Source organism: Macrosteles quadrilineatus, unplaced genomic scaffold (assembly GCF_028750875.1).
Source record: "Macrosteles quadrilineatus isolate MER2022 unplaced genomic scaffold, UCM_ALF_1.0 Scaffold_3__2_contigs__length_128488019, whole genome shotgun sequence".
Classification (NCBI taxonomy): domain Eukaryota; kingdom Metazoa; phylum Arthropoda; class Insecta; order Hemiptera; family Cicadellidae; genus Macrosteles; species Macrosteles quadrilineatus.
This window is the reverse complement of record NW_026542596.1, coordinates 80,343,646-80,350,260: the sequence shown is the minus strand read 5'-3', so window position 1 is coordinate 80,350,260 and position 6,615 is coordinate 80,343,646.

The following is a 6,615-nucleotide window of genomic DNA, read 5'->3' as shown; positions in this document are numbered from 1 at the left end:
ATTTTATAACCTGTGGATAATCACAGTTTATGTCAATTTGTATTTTCAATTGATAAGTTTAACATTTAACAACTGAAAGGTGGGGTTTAATGAAATATATTGACATAGGCCTACTGCTGAAACTTGACTGCAAATACACCTAAAACAAATTTTGAATAAAGATTTATTTTTCACAATGTTTACACTGTTTTGTGATTGTTCATGTAAAAAATAGTTAAGGTATATTTACATATTCTATCAATACAAAAATAATAAATAATATTAGATTTATTACATGACTTTGTTCATAACATTGGCCAGAATCAGATTCACCTTAAGTCTCTAAAAAAAATAGTTTATTTCATCACTAGAAGCAAAAGTGGCTCTTTTTGCTACGCAATCGTACTTAAAAAACACAAAAATATGATTAAGTACCAAAATGACACTTTCGCTCTGTGTGAACAACTGTTTTCATTTTACTGTGGAAATAGCCTTCTATAATCATTACAAAATTAGACCTAAATTTGAGGTTATACAAAGTCGTCTTACATTTTTGTTGGTTGTGCCCACACACAATTATACTATAGTAGTATACAATATCAACTGTGAAAACCTTAAAACCGGGAATGAGCCGTAAATTTGTTCAAAAAGTTATAATAAATAAAACTCTAGAGAGCCGTGAATTTTGCGGGACGAGCTTTGATAGGAATCAGCCAAATTCAATACTCGATTCCTCAAAACTTTATACAGGTGATGTCAAAGGAGTCGTCAATCATCAATACTTTGTGACTTTAAATTCAATACTAATTCCAGAGTCTTCTTGTGATTGCGGCGCCATCATGGCCATCTCCCGCGATAATGTCGGCACCTTGAATATTCAAAAGGCACTTAAAGTAATTTCTCGCAGATGTATCTACAATGTTTGATCATTTCTTGCTGACAGGCAGTCTCAATAAACTTTTAATTTATACATTTTTAACATGTTATGTTAGTTAATGTTTATAGTATGTTAACTTGGCTAATGCAATGTATATTGGCATTTTTTCTGAATAAACATGGAGATAATGTTATCCATTGTACAAACTTAATTGAGGGCTTTAACAGTTGTGTGTTCACTCCTTTGGGGCAGAGCCCAAAGGACTTTTTGAAAATGTAAGGTCAGTTTGCAAATCTACACACCTATGCACATTTTGGTACCTATATAATATGCCAGGTTAAATCTTAAAACAAAAAAAAACCTTATTGTTTACAATTAAAGTTTCATAGCGTATTAATAACATAGTTGGACATGAAAAACCTTGAAACACTGATAATGAAATTTGAGCTGGGGACCTATTAGACAACCAAAAATACCAGATAAAACAAATCAACGTCCCAAGTCTAATAGGTTTGGAAGGCTTAAAACACTCATGTACTGGATCAATGTTTACATTAAAAATAGCTTTATTATAAAAATAAAATCTTGGTGTTTAAAGATAAATTAAATAATTATTTTTTCACAATGGTAGGATAACCTACAGTGTTAGATGATGATGTGGAAATGACTTGACAAAATTACATTTGAGAAATACGTAAGAGGTATAAAACGGTTTTAGCTTTGGGTAATCAATTATCACTGCTTATCCCTTTATCAAACAATAGATTTAGGTATAGTTATTTGTAAAGTCATTATTCCTTTTGTGACAAATCGTTGAGGAAATTGAGGAAAGGTCAGTGACACTGGTATCCTGCCTTGTTTAGTGAAAATCTTGTAATATAATTGAATGTTAAAAACTAACTTTTAGCAATATTAACAAAAATGAATTAACTCTTAAAAGTACCTTTTATTAGTGAAATATTACATACCGGTATTTCATATAATTAAATTTCTGCTACAACTCCAAAACCACACGAATAATGTATAGAAACAAGTAAAAAACCTTGAAGATTTCAATTTGAATGTTAATGTTTATCATTTTCAAATTTGTGTAATATTCACGTTTTATAGTTTTTTCTTCTTGATAAATTTAAACTAACTATTTTTCAATTTGTTAATGTTTTATTCTAGTTTAATCAGTTAAAAACAGGAAAACATTGAATTCCAGAGTTATAAGCTACAGAATTAATCTTTTTATTTTGTAGAAGCGTTAACAATAGACAATTATCTTTATTTACACATTTATTAAGAATAGTAGTAGCAATTTACAATTTTTTCTACATGTGTGGTTGAGGTGTTTTATTGTTTAGTCAGACACACACAAGATCTGTTGATGGAATTCTTTTAAAGAGTAGGAAGGTCGATTAAGTGTTGGTGCATTTTGCCACGCCTTGTAAGGTTATTTCTTATCGCAAATAACACAACTTCCTGGATGTAGAGTGCTACAATGGTAAGTACTTAGAGTGACCTGAATGCTTCCCTGCAGCTGTCGAGTCTGTGGAGTCCTGCAGTTATTCTGACTTGGCATGTATAAAACGCTTATTGCAGTTATACTCAAGCTTTGCGTTTGCAATGGGGGGAGAACACAGTTTGATAAAATTTGCTTCTTTAAATTTACTATAGTATTACCCTGGTATTACACATCTACCATAGCCATAATGTTCTACCAATTCACCTAAACAATAGAGAAAAATAAATTCATCAAATATTCGTAAAATATCAGTAATTTTTAGGAAAAAAACATAAACATAACTGTAAACAATCCTACTTTGACAGTTCTCATTGTGTATCACAGTTTTTTGTTGCTGCTTAGTTCAAATTAGCAGAATTCATAAATGCAAAAAAAATAATAGTGCTAGTTGGTAAATCTTATAACTTTTTAATGCTTTTCATATCATAGAACCATTTTTTTTTAAGTTGAAACAGCTCACTAAATTCTTTAATCCCCTTTAAATATGAATACTCAATGGGGAACTACAGAGCCACTGGGACGGAGCCCAAAAGGATTTTTGAGATAAGAATATGCCTATATGTTAATCGGGAATGTGAGCTATCATCATGTCAAATTTCAGCCCAATCCGTCCAGTAGTTAATGCGTGATTGAACTTAAAAAAAAAAAAAAAACAAACACACAAACTTTCACATTTTAGTAAGATAAGATGTGTGTCCGTTAGCGCGATAACTCGAGCAAAATGGTCCGATTTTGTTAAAATTTGGTATAAGCGTGTAAACCTACATTAATTTGAGTTATATCACAAACCAGTATGATGATCGGACCATGGGATCGGGGGTTTATGTGGGGTTTTATGGGGTAAAAATGAGCTTTTCCCATTTTTGACCCTAAAAGCAAAAAAGTTTGCAATTTCTTTCTAAACAGTTTTGTAGAGCTTTTAAAAAAATAATGTAGTATATTGAAGCTCTGTTGTATGCCTAAAGGTTACAGAGAGAATAAACAAATTTAAAGTTTAAAATTTTCATATTATTCTTATGGAAAAAATTAAAACTGTCGTAGTTTACTTCTTTATAGAAATATGTTGAAAAAATTTATGAAATTAATTTATTTCATCCTATACTATTAAAGTTTGGTCAAAAACACTTTTTACCTTCCCCAAAACAGCAAACCTATAAGTACTCGTTAAATCTAATGTTATTTAAATTGGGAATAAATATGTATTATTTATGGAAATATTTTTATAAAAATGTCATCAGACAAGTTGAAATTTGCTTAGTCTGCAGGTTTGCTAGTTGTTAGTGTTAGTTGCTAGTTGTTAGTGGCAGAGGTTCCAGCCCATGCTACAAGTCCATATCTCATGTACGACTCGAAAAGTGTTTGCTACTTTTGTAGTGATGTCATCTGTTGAATTTTTTTATGTTAAAGAGCTTAAACTGAATTAAACTTAATTTAAACTTAACTTATTTTTTTACATTAGAATACTTGTTCAGTAGCTTCATAAAGATTTAAAGGAGTTTTCTTAGTATAAGGGCGCATGAGATTCGAGATTGTAAAAATAATCAAAGTAGGAACCAGTTAGTTATAGTCTTAATGCTCTATGTATGAAGTTTTGTAAATTTGTAATCTGGTAAGATTTTTAAACTAAAATAACTATTTGTCCACACTCACACAATAAGTACCGTATGTAATTATTAATTAACAAAGTGTGTTGTGAAAACACAGCTGATGTGATCATCACAAGTCAGCATGTTTGCTCGTGATTATCACACAGCCGAGTTAGTTGATTGTTTTGCCTTTGTGAACATGTGCTCGAAGCATGTCCTCTTATCTTGATCCCTCAAGTGTTTGTGTTTGTACACAAACTGCTACATGCTACATGTCACAGAAGAGCTTTCAATGTTGATGTTTTTGTTCATCCAATGCAAACCCAACCAGAGATTGATTAAAGTATGCCTATGTTTACCATGTTTATTGTGATATGAATCAAATATGGTGAAAGCTTATTATCCAAACACTCTTTGTTGGACATACTTTTGGATAAGTAAATGGTAACAAATGTGTATGAGATGTAACTCAAAACCCACTTCAGACCTTAATCTACTTATGTTAATTACCTATACTTACACTTGCTGTCCACATTTTGTTTCTGACACATTTTGTTTTTGTTTTTGTATTGGTTATCTTTGTTTGTTTTGATGAGATGATTATGATAAAGGTCTGCCATAGACTTGGTGAACTCGGCATGCGTTGTACACAACACCTGACTGAAAATAGCTACAATCGAAAATGTTACTATCTTTAGGTACTACCTCCAATTGGAGTTAAATTAAAATAAATTTACAAGGTAATGTCAGAATAGTTTTTACTACCCAGACAGCACACTTTATCCCAGGGACATCCCATAGTAGTCCCATATGTCCTGAGAATGTCTCGGGATATGTGCGCTATCCTCAGGATATCCCGCAAAATCCCGGGACGAGTACGAAATCCACAGGATATCCTACAATATACCGTAATGTCCCGGGATTTGTAAGTTAACCTCAGGATATCCTGTAAAGTCCCGGGATATGTACGAATGCCATAGGATATCCCAGAATGTCCAATGACATCCCGGGACATGTACAAAATCCACTGGATATCCTGTAATGTCCCGTAATGTCCCGGTAACAAACTGAAGAAAAAAAATACTATTACTGATGAAATGTACAGTATATCTAAATTTAAATGTTCAACAAGAACAAGGCCAATATATAATAATTTGTTTTTTTCACTAGTGCTTTCAGAAACTTGGTTTCCATCTTCAGGCTGTGTTTACACTAGTACAAAAAGAAAATATTTACTTAATAAATTAATTTTAAACAAAGTTAAAACAGATGATTTAAAGGATATTGGAAAAATAAAAAATAATATTAGAAAAATTAATCTTTTGAATTTTGGATATGTTACAGTGTTGTTCTTGATGTAATTATTTTCAGTAATTCCGAATTTATAATTGGGCCGTCTTCATTATTTAACAAATAATTTTGGTCTGTTTTTTTTTCTAAAAATAAGATTCCCACGCATTAAGATGTTGAGGTTTTATAATTTATTTTAAAAGTTTAAGGTTTCCCAGATTGAAAATATGTCTTGTTAATACTATGGCTAGCAAGGGTTGACTTTACTTTACTGACATATTACTACCACTGAGTTCAGGAAAACTAGAGTTCTATCATAGTTGTGTGAAATGTGAATTTAATTCTAACTTTAAATTAATAAAACAACAAAAAACTAATTTTAATCATATAACAATCAATTATTACAGTGCTAATCTAATGGTGATTAAATAATCTATATTCAAATACCAGTATCCTCTCCAACTACCAGAAAAACAATTCAACTACTTGAGGTCTAAACAGATTAACAGAATCATATATAGCCTATACTGTAGTATCAAAAATATTTTAAGTATTGCGACCATTGCAACTGTCGGCTACTCTTTAACCACTTGAAAACACCCATAATCAACAAGCGCAGATAGCTCAGGAGGTAAGGTAAGAGGCTCACAAGGCGAAGGTACCAGGTTCAAAACCCGTCTGGACCAAAAACTTTTTTCTCGTTTTTTTCTTCAAAATTTGTGTTTATTAACTATTTAATCAATTTACTAAACTTATAATTAAGCTTTTCATACTAAATCTATATTATTTTGTGTTTTTTATGTTCAGGACAAGACCACACTTTATCCCAGGGACATCCCATAGTAGTCCCATATGTCCTGAGAATGTCCTGAGGACTACCCTGGGATGACCTCGGATGTCTCACGGATATGCGTGTGAGCTTATCCGTAGGACATCCCCGGGCGGGGACATTAGGCATTCCTGTGGATATCCTGTGATATCCCAAGTTGACCATAGGACCACTATGGGATATCTTGCATATCCTGTCGCAATATCCGTGGGATGTCCTGAGGAGAAAGTGTGCTGTCTGGGTATATTATTGGATAAACTACAATTCTTAAATTTACTACCCCCCTCTGAAACTGTTGGGGATCGGATTGCACACTTCTCAGCCTTTGGGGATTAAAGGGGAATAGCTTAAAGGCTTCTGAAAACCACAAATGGAATTTTCTCCAAATCTGGGTTTTTCCAAATTATCTTATTAGATTAATCGCTATGGAGTTCAGAGTTGATTAAAGCTTTTCTAAGAACCAGTACCCTGTAATACGACTCATACAGAGACCAGCACTAAGTCAGTTTATAGTACTGTCGATTATTATAAAAGAGTTTTAAAA